The sequence below is a fragment of the Ursus arctos genome, unplaced genomic scaffold, assembly GCF_023065955.2.
Source record: "Ursus arctos isolate Adak ecotype North America unplaced genomic scaffold, UrsArc2.0 scaffold_18, whole genome shotgun sequence".
In the NCBI taxonomy this organism is placed as follows: domain Eukaryota; kingdom Metazoa; phylum Chordata; class Mammalia; order Carnivora; family Ursidae; genus Ursus; species Ursus arctos.
The window spans coordinates 31736766-31753739 of NW_026622852.1; the positions used below are offsets into that span (position 1 = coordinate 31736766).

A 16974-nucleotide genomic window follows, 5' to 3' on the forward strand; every position below is an offset into this window, starting at 1 on the left:
TGGTTAAAAAATAAAAAGAAGAATATTTTGGTACATGTGAAAATTATATGAAATCCAAATTTCAGTGTTACTGGTGCATGGTCATTCATTTATATGTGTCTATGGCTGCTATAGTGAGTTGAACAGTTGTGATGGAGACCTTATGACTCACAAAGCCTCAAATATTTACTGTCTCGTTTGCAGACACCTACTCTAAAAGGTCTGTTCAGTGGTCACAAGATAAGGCAGTAAAGCCAATAAATGCTTACGTAATTTTCTTATGTTAGCATAGTTGGTACTAGATATTAAGTTCCATTAGAATCTTACATCCATCCACCAGGGCATCCGTCCATCCTCTATTTTACAACCAATATCGATTGAAGAATTGTTCTGACATAGTGCCAACACGACGGATGAGAATGAGATAAGAATAAGATGTGTGTCCTGCTCTTAAGAAGTCCATCTTTAGGAATGTCTGGAAGTATAGGAAAGAATGCCTAGGCTGACAGCTGGATCTGGCACAGAGAACAGCTTGGGAAGCTGGTCCCATTTCCTGGACCAGTCCCAGACCTCCTCCTTCCAGACTTCTTCTACATGAGAGGTTAAAAATGTTTTATTATTGTGATGTTGGCTCTTTAAAATTATATATGATTAAACTTCATCCAATAGCAAGAGAAATACACAATGATTTTAGGTTGTTTCATACTCCATTTGTTAAAATCATATAGGAAGGCTCTAATTTCCATGTTGGATGGTAGTTTTAAGCGTGTTTATTATTATTTTATGTGATTATCGTTATGCATAGGTAATAATAACTGTATTTTTCTTTTTTTTTTAAAGTTAGTTATTTTTTTCTTTTTCTTTTTTTTTTTTTTTAAGATTTTTATTTATTTATTTAACAGAGATAGAGACAGCCAGCGAGAGAGGGAACACAAGCAGGGGGAGTGGGAGAGGAAGAAGCAGGCTCCCAGTGGGGGAGCCTGACGTGGGGCTCGATCCCATAACGCCGGGATCACGCCCTCAGCCGAAGGCAGACGCTTAACCACTGTGCCACCCAGGCGCCCCTAATAATAACTGTATTTTTCTAACACAAGAGGAACATGAGGCCAGTTTTTCAGATTAAAACACGAAGTTGAACAGCCATCAAGGTATTTTATGAAAGATAATAAATTGAGGGATTCTAGAGAGAGGTAGGAGGAGTGGTAACCTAGCAAAGACTGGGAAAATTCTTGGAAAGACAAGATTCCAAGATTCTGGTTTTCATTTGGTAAGCTCCCTTCTTTGTTCCACATTAGCTACCTTCCCTCCCTTGTGCTAAGGAGTGTGTTTTCTCTTTTCTTCTTCTTTTTTTATAAGACTTGGCTTTGGGGTCACAGAGAGAGATTAATCATAATTCTCATTATGTGTCTATGTAAGGACTTATATTTATCAAGGAGGAGAAGAAGAAGAAGGAGAAGGAGGGAGAAGGAGAAGGAGAAGAAGAAGAAGAAGAAGAAGAAGAAGTGAAGAAGAAATGCCCTTGAAGTCACCACCCAACATGGAGGGGTGCCTGGGTGGCTCAGTTGGTTAAGTGGCCAACTCTTGATTTCAGCTCAGATGATGATCTCAGGATGGTGAGATCAAGCCCTGCATCAGGCTCCGACCTGGGTGTGGAGCCTGCATGAAATTCTCCCTCTCCCTCCCCCTTTGCCCCTCCTCTCTCTCTCTCTCTCTCTCTCTCTCATAAATAAATAAATAAATAAATAAATAAATAAAATCTTAAAAAAAAAAAAAGAAAGAAAGAAATCACCACTTGATATGGAAACCAGAACCCTGACAACAGCTTCCATCTGTCTATATGATCCTTACTCATCCATCCTCTTTCATGTGTTAAAGAAAAAATTATTCAATGGCACTTATTGAAGATGGTAAGGCATCAAGGTGGGCCATGATGGTAGGTGTAGGGACCCCTGAAATGGGGTCCTGCAGAAGGGAATTAGACTCAACTCCAAAGATAGTGTGGGCAGGTGGGACTGTATAGCCAAGGAACAGGATAAGGATTGGTGTATAGCAAATCACTAAGGGGAAGGAAGCATTAGGTGTAAAGGGTGATTCTGGCTAAAGGTACTCAACAGGATTCTTGCTGAAGATAAGCCACAATGATCAGATATCCAGGGTGAGATGTCTTGCTAAACTGATTTAGCAGGGTTCTGGCTAACACTGGAGTTGACAAGGAAATGTATAGAAGGGCCTGGGGGAAGAGGATTCAGGAGCCTGACTAAAGTTTGCTCAAGCAAAGAAACTTTGTGAGTTGTGAGGAAAAACTTTTTTTTAAGATTTATTTATTTATTTGAGAGGCAGAGAGAGCAGAGCAAGTGAGAGAGAACACAAGTGGGAAGGAGAGGGAGAAGCAGGCTCCCCACTGAGTAGAGAGGCAGAAGTGGGGCTTGATCCCAGGATTGCGGGATCATGACCGGAGCCAAAGCCAGATGCTTAACTGACTGAGCCACCCAGGCGCCCCCATGACAAAAAGTTTTATTGAAACTGTTATTTTACCGAAACACCATCAACATTTCATTACAGATACACCGCAGACTGTTCCAAGAAGTGCTTACAATTTACCTGAACACTCTTGGTTTCCATCTTCATCCACTGTGAGGAGGATCTCCAATTGCTCACCACCCTCAATATTGGAAATTGTGTCATGGTAACCTCTAACCGTCACCTAATCCTGCGATTCTTCCCATTTCACAAAAGAGAAAAAAAAAACCAAAGGAGAGACTTTCTGGGGTTAAGTCCCAAGGTAGGCATTCTAATCTATTTTTATTGTGGTAAAACTTTGATTAGCTGGAACTAACATTGTGCATCTATGAAGAGTCAGACTCCTTGCTCTGCTCACCTGACTTTGACAGCAGAGCCTAGATAAAGACATCATCTCTCACCTGTTAATAGTCTCCTATTCAATCTTAGCCTCTGTAGTCTTTGGCTTCTAAACAAATCTCCAGAGGGCTAACCCAGTGAATTTTCTAAAAATATAAACCAGATCAGGTTTCTTTCCAGCTTAAAACACTCCACCAGACCAAAAGGTCAAGCTCATTTGCATGACAGTTAAAGCCATCCAAAACCTGGCCTCGGCCAATGGCGCCTGCCCTAGGGCAGATTACCTTTCTGGAAAATGAGCTCCTTGTGGGCATGGAGCAGTCTGTCATACACCAGTTGGCTATAATGGGTGTTTCTGGAATGAATGAATGAGTGAACAAACGAATGAATAAAGAAATGAAGGAACCAGTTGTAAGTAGTTCTGGATACTACCTGTGTTATTATCCTTTGAGGTAGCCTCAATCAGGTGGAAACTATAGTTGATCCTTGGTATCTACAAGCAATAGTTGCTTAATGAAATACAATATGGTATTTTTGCTGTGAGTCTGATTTCAAATTGTGCTTATTTTTACTGTCTGATGTCCGATTTATTTTATTTTAGACACAGAGTTCATGAGCAATAATTTATCCAAATTTCTAGAGGGATATCCAACTAATTTTTTATTTAATTGGCATACATTTTTTTAAATTTCCTTTTTAAATATAATATACATATCATCAGATTTTTTTAAACCTGAAATTTTTGTTTTCTTCTATTGTTGTTATAAGTAGTTATGATAATGAGAGTTTGTGTCTTTTCATGTGGGGGGAATTGTTTTTCTGCTTTTTAAGGAATACCTACAGTTACATGGATTGAAAATTAAGTGACTATATTAATGTGGAAATTCTTACAATCGACTTTTTTTTAACTCTGTAAGCTTATTTTATTTTTTTAAAAGATTATTTATTTATTTATTTATTTATTTGTCAGAGAGAGAGAGAGAGCACAAGCAGGGGGAACAGCAGGCAGAGAGAGAAGCAGGCTCCACGATAAGCAAGGAGCCCAAGGTGGGACTTGAGCCCAGGACCCTGGAATCGTGACCTGAGTCGAAGGCAGACATTGAACTGACTGACCCACCCAGGCATCCCAATTCTGTAAGTTTAATTTATAAATATGTTTTTTCTGTTTATAAATCTGATAATTTTATATGTAAATAAGCAATTTTCCTTTTTTAATTAATTGATTTGAAATTACATTAGTATATTTAAATGTATTTGATTTTCTTCCACGTTTGAGTTACCTGGCAGTAAACTCAACACTTTCATAAGCAAAAGCTTACTAAGTATTTAAACAACTTTTGAACATCTAATACGTTTCTATATAGAGTACCTCTAAAATCTTGTAACATTCAAAGCAGTTTCTACAATCAAATTCTCCTCCATCTTTCAGCCTAAAATTATAAGGCTGACTTCCAGATTCTCTTAAACATTGTAAACAAACACAGCTTTTCCTGAATTAAATCAAAGTATTAACACTACGTGTTTTCTTTAAAAAGATTTATTTGTTTGAGAGAGAGAGAGAGAGCACAGAGGTCGAGGGAGAAGCAGACTCCCCGCTGAGCAGAGAGCGCAGAGAGCCCGACACAGGGCTCTATCCAGGATCCTGTGATCAGGACTTGAGGTGATGGCAGATGCTTAACTGACTGAGCCACCCAGGGCTCCCAATACTATGTGCTTAATTCAATCAATTTTCTCTGTACTTAATTATAAATCTTCCCAGGATTGAAACATCACCCACCTAAGGAGAGTTGTTTTAACTTCTCAGGGAAGCTGAAGATACTGGGTCAAAAACTCAGGAATAGGAATCAGATGTGTATCTGACGGATACGCCAACCAGTCTGATATAGTCACAATCAGGAATTCGCTCACCCAGGCCTCTGAGAAACAAGTTTGGTTGCCTAATTTGCATTAGTAACTAACTTCCATCACCTGATTGTATTAGGACTCTTCGTTGCAGTCTTCGCAATTCACATTCTTCTCATTTTTTTTTTTTTTTTTTTTTTTTTTTAAAGAGAGAGACCTGGGCAGGGAGTGTGGGGAGGAGCAGAGGAAGAAGGAGAAAGAGAATCCCAAGCAGCCTCCATGCCCAGTGTGGAGCCTGATGCAGGGCTGGTTCTCACCACCCTGAGATCATGACCTGAGCCAAAATCAAGAGTCGTATGCCTAAACAACTGAGCTACCCAGGCGCCCCATCCTCTCATATTTTTGTCAAGCTCTTGGCAGCAACTCCACAGTGATTTCTTCCTTCCTTCCTTCCTTCCTTCCTTCCTTCCTTCCTTCCTTCCTTTCTTTCTTTCTTTCTTTCTTTCTTTCTTTCTTTTTTTTCCCAGAGGGAGAGGGAGGGGAGGTGGGGGAGCAGAGGGAGAGAAAGAATCTCAAGCAGGCTCCACACCCGGCAGGGGGCTCAAAATGGAGCTTGATCTCACAACCCTGAGATCATGACCTGAGCTGCAATCAGGAGTCAGATGTTTAACCGACTGAGTCACCCAGGCACTCCAACCCCACAGTGATTCTAAAAATAGGTTATACCTAATTGATATAGTTTCTGTTTTAAAGTTTACTTATTTTATAAAATAGCTTATGCTCATTGTGAAAAATTTACAAATGCAGTCAAATAAAAAGAAAATCAAAATTTCCTGAAAGTAAAAATCAAAATCTAAGTCAAATTAAATAATTATTAATATCTCTATGTGTTCCCATCTCTCTCATTTTGTGGTGTGTGTGTGTGTGTGTGTGTGTGTGTGGTGTGTAACAGGACGCTTTGGCTGTTTGAGGCCAGCAGAGACCTCACTGCAATTTCCCACCATTGTGTATTTGCGTTCATTGCAATGCTGAGGCTTTTATTTGGGAACTATAGAACATTTGGGTCGGAGGCAGGGTGAACAAAGACAAGGAAAAACTAAAGGGAACAGGATGGCGTGTGTCTCATCCTACCCGCTGAATGGGGAAGAGACTCTCTGATTAGAGTCAGAAATAGAACAGATGATTTGCAGGGAAGTCAGGTCTCCACCATTTCCCTCATTGCTTTTCACTATTGAGGGCATATAAGCAACTTCAGTTTGGAAATCAGTCCCCAAAATAACCGGGGGATATTTCCACTGGGACTGTTTCTGCTTTGGGGAAGGGTGGCTCAAAGATACCGTATTTGGACATACATATAAAATAATGATATTTTAAATTCATTCAATCCTCCAACTGATTCTTTGAGTGCTGTATTAGTTTCCTATTGCTGTTGTAACAAATTACCACAAACCTAAAACAACACAAATGTATTCTCTTATAATTCTGAAGGTCGGAAGTCTGCCTTATGGACTGAAATCAAGATGTCAGCAGAGCTGATTATTTCTGGGGGTTTTAAGGAAGAATCTGCTTCCTCATCTTTTCCAGGTTCTCGAGGCTGCCCACTTTCTCGGCTCATGGCCCTGCTTCACAGCACCTTTTCTTCCCCTTCTTCCGTCACCCCATCATTTTCTTCTTCCTTTAACCTTCCTGCCTCCCTCTTATTAAGGACCCTTGTGATTACGTTCAGGGCTCACCTGGGTAATCCAGGATAATCTTCCTATTTCGGTCCGTTGGGTTTGTTGTAACAAAATGCCATAGACTAATGGCTTATAGACAACAAACATTTATTTCTGACAGTTCTGGAGGCTGGGAAGTCCAACATCATGGTGCTAGCAAATTTGGTGTCTGCTGAGGGCCAGCTTCCTCATTGTTGGCCATCTTCTCACTGTAACCTCGGATGGCAGAGGGGCAAGCCAGCTCTCTGCCATCTCTTTGATAAGGGCACTAATCCCAACTGTAAGGGTTCTACCCTCATGACCTAATCACCTCCCAAAGGCCCCACCTCCTAATATCATCACCTTCAGGGTTAGGATTTCAACATATGAATTTGCAGGGCACACAAAAATTCAGATCTCCCCATCTCAAGATCCTTAGGTTAATTACATCTTTGCCATATAAAGTAGCATATTTATAGGTTCCAGGGATTAGGATGTGGCCATCCTTGGGGGCCATTATCCAGCCTACTACAAGTGCCTATTATTTGCCAGGCACTACTGTTTAAGTTCCAGAGAGATAGCAGTGATTAAAATAAGAAAGTTCTGAGCCTCAACAGAGTTGGAGCCTCATGAGTAGGTGGGAAAGTGATCAGACTGTGCAAATCTTATAAACCGTAGATTACATTTTATTCCAAATGCAAAGGAAAGCCAGGAGGTAGCATTATTCAGTTTGTGTTTTTAAAAGATCACTCTAGGGGCACCTGGGTAGCTCAGTTGGTTAAGAATCCCACTCTTGATTTTGGCTCAGGTCATGATCTCAGGGTCGTGAGATCGAGCCCCACTTTGGACTCTGTGTTGAGCTTGGAGCCCGCTTAAGATTCTCTCTCTCCCTCTCTCTCTGCCACTTCCCCCCCCAACCGCATGCACATTCTCCTTCTCTTTAAAATAAATAAATAAATAATAACAGATCACTCTAATTGCTATAAAGTGAATGACAGTTACTGGAAGGGCCCTTCACTATCTACCCTTTATAGCCGGCTGAGTGCTTAGGGCCCTCGAGCATTTAGGGATAGGTCGTGGTGGAGGAAGCGAGCAAGTGAGCCTGAAAAGAATGAGTCTGTGAGGCAGGAAGAAAAGTGGGCCATTGTGATGGTATCATAGCAACCAAGAGAAAGTTCTTCAAGAAGGGATTAATCAGTTGTGTCAAAGTGTTAGAGATGAGGACACCACATGGCTGAGCAACAAGGCTGGAGTCTATTGAGATGCTACAGACAGCAGTTTCTCAGTGGGGAGTTGAGGGCAGAAGCCAGACTGGAGAAGAGGCAATGTCAGTAAACGGAGGAGTGAGCGAGGAGCTAAGAGCAACTGAATGTTGGAGAATGGAAAGCAGCTGGAAGGAGGCGAGAGTGGAGGTGGGCTAGGCGTAGGTTCTGCTGTGGTTCCAACCAGGGCACTGGTTGGCTCTGCTGGCTCCCTCCGCTGAGAACAATCCTGGAGGCAGCAAGAACTAGAGAAGCACCTGTGGTGGGATGGGAGGCTGGCTTTTCCTGGCGTGTGTGTGGGGAGTGAGGACTTGGAACTAGGCACAGGAGGTAGCCAGGCATTGCGGTGGGAGGATGAAGTAGCACAAAAGCTGTGGGAATCCTGTCCTTGCCTCTCCCATCACTTTGAGACAACCTGCCTTGTGCCTCTACCTGCGATAACTCAGAGCTCAGGCCCAGATGTCGATATCACACAGTAGGGCTGGAGTCTTATGTGTATAAGGAGTTAAGGAAATAGATAGGATTGACTCGCTCTGGGCAATAACTTTCTCACCCTTCCCCTTCCAAACTCCAGGACTGGTGAGCAACATTTTTGGAAGTATCACTCCAAAATGTTCTCCCTGGAAGGAAAAATTGAAGTCTTGACCTGAGAAATTATTTTGAAAAGTGAGTGTGATTAACTTAGTTTTGTTTGTTTGTTTGTTTGTGTGTTTGTTTTTTGTTTTTTTGGTTCCTGGTGTCTCCACTTAAGGCCTCATTCATCATAACCAGGAGCTGACATGAGGGCTGGCCTTCCTCCTAATATATTGCCTTATATGTGTGTAGGCAAATGTAAGCCCACTGGCCAAAATAACATGACATTTGAGAAGAAGAACTATTTCAAAAGAAAGACAACATACTAGGTTATAAATTCCATCACAAGGTAATAGAACAAATAGACCAGTAATTTTTAAGTAGAATAAACATACTAAAAGAGATAAGACAGGATGTTAATAATATCAAATAACAAGAAAATGTAAAAAAAAAAAAAAAAGAATTAGAGAGAAATATTAGATACAAAAAAATAGGTGAAATAGCAGAATGGATAAAGTTGAGGAAGACCAGATTGAAGAGTTTTCCAGAAAGAAGAAAGGACAATATAAAAGAGAAGCTGAAAGATACAGAGGTTAGAAGTAAGAGTTCCAGAAAGACAGAGAGGGAAAAAAACAAGAAAGGAGAATATATTGAAAAAAATAAAAGATAAATTTTTTTTAAAGATAAATTTTTGAAATAAAAAAAAAGATGAAAAGGCATGTCAAAGAGAAGAGGTAAGTAAAACCCCACAATATAATATATTTTAGGGACATTTAAGAAGAATATAAAAGGCAAAGAAAAATTCTAAAAGCTCATAGGGATGAACGGATCTTATACAAAGGGACAAATATCAGATTGCCATGGGATTTTTCAACAGCAATCATGGAAGCAATCAGACAATGCAGTAGGATTTCAAATGATTAAAGGAAGAAAAGTTAGAATCCCGAATTTTATATCCAGCGAACTGTTGTTCAGATAGCTGGGCATGACAAAACTCTTCTCAAGTACAGGCAGTCCTCACTTCGCGCAAAAGTGCCGGACTACAAGAACGTTTGTGCAAGTGGGAGCCACACGGAACTAAATTTAATAATCAGAAAAGTTATGATTGTTTCATGACCTTGAACATTTTTGCCAAGGGGCGCCTGGGTGGCTCAGTCGGTTAAGTGTCTGCCTGCGGCTCAGGTCATGATCTCAGGGTCCTGGAATCGAGCCCCACATCGGGCTCCTTGCTCGGCAGGGAGCCTCCTTCTCCCTCTCCCTCTGCCTATCACTCCCCCTGCTTGTGCTCTCTCTCTGTCAAATAAATAAATAAAATCTTTTAAAAAAATTTGCCAAAACTTTAAAAACTGTCTTACCATTGGTTGGGAATGTATGGGGAAATGAAAAACACAAACTAATATTTATTTAGTGCACTGTAATGTAGATGTCAGAAACATTGAGAATTAAATATTTAATTTCTTTGTAAAAAAAGTATCAAAAGTAGTTTGATTAGTGCTTAACTTTTTCTTTTCTTCATATAAATTATGATATAAAGGAGTTCATCTGTCTTCAACTCTTGATTGGCCACTTTGAGATTTTCTGTCTTCCTTTGCATAAATTCTTGTTGGTGTTGCCTTTGAGAAAGGTTTTCCTCATCACCAAATACTATGGCATAATCATCATAGCCACCTGGGTGTCCTGATTTCCTGACTCTGACCTTAAACAACACTTGAGATTTCTTCATGTCCTCCTAGCATGACCATACAGCTTTCTAGCAAGTTAGCCACAAACAAGTGAGTATATGCAATGAAATGGAATGTAAGTTTCCAGTAACCAATCATAACAGAAAACGATGTACTCATTCATTCATGCTTCATAAACTGAGCTGTAACTACTGAGAGCTGAACTTCCTAACCACCTTCCCTAGGAAGTCTCTCTGTTCTGGAACAACATGCTTCTTGCTCAATAAAAGAGTCATATTAAGTAAAGTGCTCTGAATGTTCTTTTGGCAGAAGCAATGAGTGGGACGGGGGGGATACTGTGTGGTTGAGTGTGAAGTTCTTGTTGAGGTCCTTGTTTTGTTTGGGGAGGTTTGCCATCCAGCCCAATGACAGCCATGAGCAATGTGTTTCCCAGGACTCACCTCTGACTCTCCTCGAACCTATTAAATCAATTCCGTGAGGAGGCCGCTAGACTGATGTGGCTCTCATGCTGTGGTGGTCTACTTAAGCAGACCAAAATCTAAGCCTGTGAATGCCCCAAGCTTCCGGAAATGAAAAAGCTAAGGGCCACCGATCACAAACAGCCAACTGGGCTTTGAGCTACAGCCCAGCAGTCATTTCCTTACTTTGCTTACTCCTTTTCTCTATAATAATCTTTCTGCCAGCTCTTCTTGGTAGAGCACTCCTAACTGCTTGCAGTTTGACACTGCCTGATCGGAATAGATTTTTGCTCAAATAAACTCTTACAGTTTTTAAAAAGATTTATTTATTTATTTGAGAGAGAGAGAGAGAAAGAGAGAGAGAGTGCAGGTTGGGGGGCAGAGGGAGAGGGAGAGAGAGAGAGTCTTAAACAGACTCGTGCTGAGTGCAGAGCCAGAAGCAGGGGCTCGACCTCATGACCCTGAGATCATGACCTGAGCCCAAACCAAGAATCAGATGCTTAACCCACTGCACCACCCAGGTGCCCTACTCTTACAGCTTTTAATATGTCTCAGTTTCTTTTAACAAAGCGTAAGCCAGGCTCTATTCAGCTCCTTGTTGTAGGAGGAGAGAAAGTCTTTTAACAATGGCAACAATGCTCTCTCTTTCAATAGCTAGGTTTGTGCTTGCTCAGTATTCAAACCCTTTCATATTATTTGTATGTAAATAGCTGCTAAATAAAACATTTGATTTAGAAATTGGAGTGAATGGTAAATGCTGTGGAAACAGAAAGAGGTGTAACTCCTCACCTGGTAGCACCTTGGTTTAAATGTTTCTCGTTTCTTATAAAAATGGATGCTCTACACATAGTCCTGTAATCTGTGTACTCCATTCAGCAACACGTTGTAACCGTACTTCATATGAAGAAATGCAGCCCTATATCACAATGTTAATGGCTGGAGAGAATTCTATATTATGGACATTCCATCATGTATTTAGATTGATTCTAAAATTTTGAAATTACAAATAATGCTGTGATAAACATTTCTGTATAGTCATATGTAAACAATTATTTGCTTTTATTTATTTTTTAGAATACCTTATTAGAGGGGCGCCTGGGTGGCACAGCGGTTAAGCGTCTGCCTTCGGCTCAAGGTATGATCCCGGCGTTCTGGGATCGAGCCCCACATCAGGCTCCTCCGCTATGAGCCTGCTTCTTCCTCTCCCACTCCCCCTGCTTGTGTTCCCTCTCTCGCTGGCTGTCTCTCTGTCAAATAAATAAATAAAATCTTAAAAAAAAAAAAAAGAATACCTTATTAGAATTACGTGTTCTAATTGTTGGGTCACTGGGTATGACTTACATTTTAAACTTTTAATACAAGTTGACGGATTGATTGGCAATCATTTTAAAAAGTAGGACAGTCTTCACAAGAACAAAAAAATACATATAAAACAAGATGTTCTTCAGATACTTTAGCATTTAGTAGCGGCTTGAAACCACACATCTCTGCTGTTATCCTACATGTTAAGGCCACATTTCAAATAACGTGATCAAATTAGGCTTGGTGATCGCTCAGGGGTAAATGTCCACACACATCATTATTAGCTTAATAAAAATACACACAAGCCAAAAAGAGACCATACTATATAGGTCATAGAGGGGACTAGTCTTCAAGGTCAACTGACATTTGAAATGTCGATGCAATGTCAAAACGTTCTCCATGGCTCGGACATGTTCAAGGAACAATATCTTTATCGCTATACTTTTGAAATGCCTATTACCCTGGCATCCAATTACTTTTAAAGCCTTATGCTATTACAGGCTGCAAATAAATCCAGCTTCTAGGCTGGTACATAAATTGTAATTTGAGGTTTGGGTTCAATAACGAAAGCATAGTGACTTAATCTATTGTGAAGGGAAAATGTTACCAGCCAGGATTATGCTTAGTAGAAAAGATAGGGAAGGGATGTCGCCCGAATTCCCTCCCACCTGCTCCAAATGAGATCACGTGTCTCCTGCTTTGTGAATCTCTTCAACAGGAAATGATACCACCATCCTGCAGTAAAGATCAAGCTAGCTTCAAATTCTAAGAGCTACCTGTGAGAGGTAACACATCGACTTAAATTCACAGTAGTCAGTGTGTGTGTGTGTGTGTGTGTGTGTGTGTGTGTGTGTGTAAGGTCAGAGTGTCTCCTGAGGTTCTGAGAGTGACAAAGGGGGAGTTGGCAGAGTGCCAGAAGTCTCAGGAGGGGATGTGGCTGATGTCGGTCGGGAAGACTTTACATGAGCTGAGGTGCTTGGGGCAGTCTCTGTTGACTTCACAACTGTAGAAAACTGTATAATTGCACTTGTCTTCAGTGTAGTCAGCCTTATTATTCCTCTGAGGTGGGGAAGCGGTGCTCACGGGCAAGATTTGAAACGTATAGTTCTGCGGCAAGACCTCCTTTTTTTTTTTAAAGTAGGCCCCAAAAGGGGTCTTGAACTCACAACCCTGAGATCAAGCATCCCATGCCTAACCAAATGAGCCACCCAGGCACCCCAAGACCTGCTTTTAACTGGATTGGCCGCTATGCCTTCAGGCACTAGAAATTCATAACTGAATGTATTGGAATCAATGTGAGTAACATCTTAATACGTGTAGTTTGTTAGGGTCAATGAAGGTTTAAATTGATACACTATGTCTGTTATATTGGTATGAATTCTTCTTTACTGATCTCAGAATTATTTAAAAGCTAGACATACATAATCATCATGAGCCACACAGGACAGCACATGTACAATGAATACATAATATTTTTCAAACTTAAGTAATGTACAGGCCCCTCTCTAAAGGAAAACAAATTTCTCATGGACCGCCTCGTGCTTACATAAACTATTTTTATTATAATGTTAGTTAAAACACGTATAAACATACTCGTGGTATAAATGCCTGTGCTTCTATAGCTGCACAAATCAGAACATATACAAATTTAACATAAAGAAAATTAAATAAGCTTCACATGAACAATATTGGACATGAGGCTTGATGTTGCTTTGCTGACATTAAGACCATATTTGTACTGTGAACTTGGTGTGATATAGATTCTTCGGAGTTCATCGACCCAGCTCACCACTCTTGACTGCCTTCTGGGGAAGATGCCTGATATCTGTTCATGTGGATTCTTTTGGGACTTCTATAAACTCCAAGGGTGAGGGAGAGTGTGCCTGGAAACCTGACTGTCCAAATTTGTGCTCAGAGGGATTGAACTGGACAAGCACAATTATCCTAGCCTGGGATAATGATTATTTGTGTGTGTGTGTGAGAACATTTAAGTTCTACGTTTCTTAGCAAATTTTGATTATAGGATACAGTTTAATTTTAAAAATGAAAATGGGATCATCCTATTCATGATGTCGCGGTGTTCGTGTTAGCACTAGAAAGTTAGACACATTTTCCATTGTGAAGCCATTCCATAACTTCAGCCGGCTCTTCTTGATAGGTCCCATCAAGATTAAAATAATATCTCTACTCTTGCTCGTTTTGATTCCAGATTACGAAGTAGCATTCTGATTATTTATAAATGTGGTTTTATGCACAGACCAGCTACAAGGAATATAAATGTCTGGTCTTGTTGAAATAATTAACAAATCAGCTTTTTGGCTATAACATTGCATGTAAGTTTGGATAATGAATGTTTTATTTAGTCCCTGATCACCCTCAGGAGTTCCTAAAATTGTAATCAGTTTTGTGTATTTGCCCTGGAGTGGGAAACAGGTGACTTCACCTATATAATACCACTTGGGGAGGAAACTTTATACTGATCAGCCAGCCTTCTCTAGGGATGCCTCCTCCTTCCATTGTATTTCAAGTTTTAACACTACCTTCATTGTCAGAGCTGATGGGTTTGAGCAACAAGAGCTGGGACATAATCCGGAAAGTCTTAGTCAAAGGAATAGAAACTTGAATTGGACCTTAAAAGACAGATATGATTTAGATGGTTGACCTAGGTGGGTCAGTCACCTGTTCACTTCTGAAAGACATTATTGCAAGATGCTACTCAGTACAACCATCAGGAAGCTTTGAAAAAAGAAAGGTTTATTTCTTCCTGGGTTACTCTACAACATATTGGAAAGGCAGCAAAAAAACGATCCTTATTTGCAGATGCTAGGATTGTCCTCCACCCTCTGCCCTTCCCCCACATCCAGGCGACTCAACATAAAGTTTTCTAAGATAATAAGTCAAGTGCAAAAAAAATATACAGCTGTCCTATATAGCACTTATAAACAATTGGAAAAATATAATGTAAAAAGTCTTATTATTGAAAGCAACAAAACCTCGGCACTATCTAGCTATAAACTTGATAAGTGACTTGAAAGACTTAAAAGAAGAAAACCATGAAATCTTACTAAAACAGAAAGGAAGACTTGAAATAATGGAGAGGTATGATGTGTTTCTGGTTGGGAAGACTAAATATTAGAACATTTCATTTCTCCCTAAATTATTCTATAAATAGAATGCACTATATCAACATCTCAATGGAATTTTGTTTGTAAAGTTTACAGACTGTTTTGATTCCCTGATCCTTCTATAGGCCCTATCCCCAAATAACCATCACATTGGGGGAGACATATGAGTTTGGGGGGTACACAATTCAGTCCATGGCATTGGGTTTTTGAAAGAATTGGGAAATGAGCTCATTCTCCCCTCTGCAGGAGTAAACACAGCCCATAACTTTGGAGTAAAATAAAATGACCTCTTTACAAATCGCCACCCGAAGCATCAAGAGAGTGCCTGTGTGCTGGGAATAGGACCACCCTCCAGCAAGACTCCATGTTCATTTGCAGGAGTCAGGTGGGAGCCCAGACCTCTGTGTCTCTTAGCCAGACTCCAAAGTGGCATTCTTGGGGCGCCTGGGTGGCTCAGTTGTTAAGCATCTACCTTCGGCCCAGGGCGTGATCCCCGGGTCCTGGGATCGAGCCCTGTGTCAGGCTCCCTGGTCTGCTGGGAGCCTGCTTCTTCCTCTCCCACTCCCCCTGCTTGTGTTCCCTCTCTCACTGGCTGTCTCTCTCTCTCTCTGTCAAATAAATAAATAGCACACAGTACAACACAAAGTGACATTCTTTGAACTCTCATAGTTTTGGGACCTCCAGCACCAGTTATCACTATCCTTTGGTCATCCAGTGGGTGCTGTGGTGTGCTGTCAACATAATGGAAATCAAAATCATAAAAATATTAGTAACCTAAACATAGCATAAAAAACGTAAAACATCAATTCTATGACTCTACCACAGACACAATGTAGTTTTTTAGGAGAGCATTAAATGAAGGGTGGCTTCTTTGACAGTTTGTGACTATATCAGCTCTCATGCTTCCTGGCTCCCTGGACTAAAGCCACAAACACGATCCGCAGAAATTATACGAAGAGGGCATAACATAGTGGACCTGGTGATCTGGGGAGAAGGAGGCAGGGATGTGGGGAAGAAGAAATATGTGTGGCAATGGTGAATGTCAATGAGTGAGGGGAAGCTGAGAACAAGAGGAGTGGGCTGGTTTCTGCAGAATGCTCTCAATCAGGCAGACCTGGATATCATCACTTAGAGCAGTGTTCCTCAAACCTGTCCAAAAGGGGAGGGCATAATTAACAAAAGTAAGATCTTGGATTTCCAGGGAATTTTCCTCTGGAGATTCTGATTCACTAAGTCTGGAACAGGGGTCATGGAACCTATATGTTTATATTTAACAAGTGATAGTCGGGCTAGAAAAAATACAACTTGACCGAAAGTAAGGATAGATAAAGGAATTATGTTTAGCACACAAATAGCCCAATCTAGAGTTCTAGGAATATTTGAATGCATGGAGATATAACAATGATCTTACAACAGAACATTTGTAAGGAGCATAGACAAAATGGTAAACAAAAATCCAGAGCATCTTAACCTTGTCCTTTAGGAGAGCATTAAGCCCGCCCTAAATAGCTGGCCAGATTTCTAAGAGTTAAATTGAAGACCTGACAGAAGACTGCAGTACCCTGCAACCAAAGCTTTAGGAGAACTGGGGATGAAAGCATGTCACCTGCTGCCACCTCGTGGCAGAATTGTGTAGTTAAGAAAGGCCCCGTCACAAGCCGGAATAGCAAAGGCTGGTCTACTATTGATGAGGGCCGAACTTCTGTTTCTATCCTTTTTTCTCTGGATTACGATGTTGAACAGGAGGTAGCTGGCTGTCAGAAATAGGGAATATGTTCAATGTTATCCTCGCCTTCGTCTATTCCATTTCCCCAATATTTAGGGTGAGACTACCTCTTTGAATCAGACAGGCTACGTCAGAGGTAACGTAAAAAGTCTTATTCTCAAGGTGTCAGATGGCTGACTGGGGCTTTCAGAAAAGATAGATCTCACCAGTAGCTGGAGAATATGGTTTTCTACATGATGAGAACTGAAAGGTTCTATAAAGATGTGCTCTCTTCTCAATTTTTGTCTGAGCATGAAGTTAGGGGTGAAGTTAGCGCTCTGAAGTGTGGGTTGAAGTTAGGGGTGTCCTCACCATTTCCCTGAGACTCTTTTAGTTCTGCCCACCTCTGTGTTGGCTTCATTATCAAGCTGGTTGGCAAGAAGTTTCCAGCAGTTTCAGTCCTCACACAAAAAATTTAGAAGATAAGTAAATT

The 16974-nt window shown here is 40.7% G+C and overlaps 1 long non-coding RNA gene across 2 annotated transcripts; it reads left to right on the forward strand.

The window, feature by feature from the left end:
* The first annotated feature begins 3077 nt into the window (after positions 1-3077).
* On the forward strand, positions 3078-11608 carry LOC113260266 (uncharacterized). 2 transcript variants are annotated; one of them, XR_008959943.1, is made up of 4 exons: positions 3078-3249; positions 3809-3972; positions 9834-9981; positions 11424-11608. It is a non-coding gene; the product is annotated as an uncharacterized LOC113260266 (long non-coding RNA). The 2 variants fall into 2 exon arrangements; XR_008959942.1 differs by lacking the exon at positions 9834-9981 and adding an exon at positions 8211-8302 and having other exon boundaries at positions 3079-3249.
* The last annotated feature ends 5366 nt before the right edge of the window (positions 11609-16974 follow it).